This window comes from Micropterus dolomieu, linkage group LG16 (genome assembly GCF_021292245.1).
Source record: "Micropterus dolomieu isolate WLL.071019.BEF.003 ecotype Adirondacks linkage group LG16, ASM2129224v1, whole genome shotgun sequence".
In the NCBI taxonomy this organism is placed as follows: Eukaryota; Metazoa; Chordata; class Actinopteri; order Centrarchiformes; family Centrarchidae; genus Micropterus; species Micropterus dolomieu.
Genome location: NC_060165.1, coordinates 6,741,569 through 6,743,412, shown reverse-complemented (window position 1 = coordinate 6,743,412; position 1,844 = coordinate 6,741,569).

Here is a 1,844-nt window from a genome sequence, read left to right as displayed (position 1 = left end):
CCCTCCCCCATTACACAGTATTTAAAATATTCAAATAACACAGTCATACATGCACTTCTCAAGGACAGTAACTCATATCAATCTTTCCATTTCACTTAATGGACTACAGGGAAGAGCCTACTCCTGAATGTCCCCAACTCCTCATTGAAACCTGCAATAAACCCAGTACCCCCACTGCCACTCAATTCATTGAGAAACGGGTCAGAATTGCTTCCGATCCAGTCTTTGGTGACATTCAGGACAGAATTCATGTCTGTATTGTACACATTACCATGCATTGGAGCAATGTCCACAACTGAGGAAAAAGACACATGTGGACAAGTTAAACTTTTACTTTTTGATTTGTTTGTTTAATGCACTGGGCATTTAAGCAAGAACTACGACAGGCGCATTACTACAAAAAGAAATGAAATGGAGTTTTAACCCACCTGCTGGATCACATCATGGTGGCATTTGGGAGCGCATAATACGGATGATCCAGAAGGGTTTTGAGTTCAGTGCTTTGTCAACAAAGTTTGGATGACGAAGGATTTCATACAGTCCTCTGCTAGGTCAAAGCAATGCTGAATGACCGGCCCATCACTAAATTATCTGAAGATCCAAATGACCTACAGGCATTGACTCCTAACCACTTGCTTCTACTGAAAGGGAAACCAATTCTACCACCAGGACTTTTTGAAAGAAGTGATCTGTATGCAAGGAGAAGATGGAAACAGGTCCAATATATTGCTGATCTCTTCTGGAAAAGATGGACTCGTGAATAGCTACTATTGTTGCAGGAAGGACAAAAATGGACAAAGGAAAAGTTTTATGCCTGGAGATGTCGTCATGGATTCTACAGCCCCACGTGGATCTTGGATGCTTGGAAAAGTACTGGAAACTTTCCCTGATAAAAGGGGACTTGTACATTCTGTTCGTCTTCAAAAAAAAGACAAATGTGGTTGAACGACCATTGACTAAAATTTGTCTCTTGTGAGGCCACAGAGTAACTATGGGTAAATATAAGGGTTCAATATGGTTTGTGCAGTAAAATGTGCACAAGTTATTAAAGCTAAAGTGTGGTTTTGCTTTACACTTGTTTTTTACTTTCATTTGTTTGTTTACATTATCCCCCCTTTTTATATATTTTGTTAGAAAATTGCTTTGTCTTCTGCCAGAAGCAATTAGGGGCTGGTCTGTAGGAGCCATACTGCCTGTTTGCCTAACAAGCCACAGGGGCCATGATATTGTGTTTTGTGGTAAGGCCGATGCTGGCCTCAGCCTATTTAAGTGCCTGTATTGTTACAACCAGGTGGGGTTAATTGACAAAGAGGAGTGAACAGTTTTTAACTGGGTTCCGATTATTGTGCTCCGATTATGTTGTTTATTCTACTTTATATTACGTAGTTTTCATTGTAAGTGGACGCAGGAAATAAACGCCTTAAAACTGCAAACTTTGGGAAAAGACTGGACATTGTTTTTCAGGTACACGTTAGAAACATGTTACCTTACCATGCTCACTGTCCATCCATCCATCCATCCATTGTCAACCGCTTATCCTACGTACAGGGTCGCTGGGGGCTAGAGCCAATCCCAGCTGACATCGGGCGAAAGGCGGGGTACACCCTGGAAAGGTTGCCAGTCCATCGCAGGATGCTCACTGTCACAAACAGGGAATAACTTAAAATCACAGTCAAGTCAGGCAAGCTGCTGCTCTGTCTCTTGGCTTGCTGTGGTGCTGAGGTTAATGATTGAGATGCAATTTGACCAATGTTTGCATGAAGGACATGTAGGCCTACATGACCGACCACGGGTGGCTTGCGAGAAACAGCCACCTAAAGAGAAAAGTAAAATAAATGCAAAAA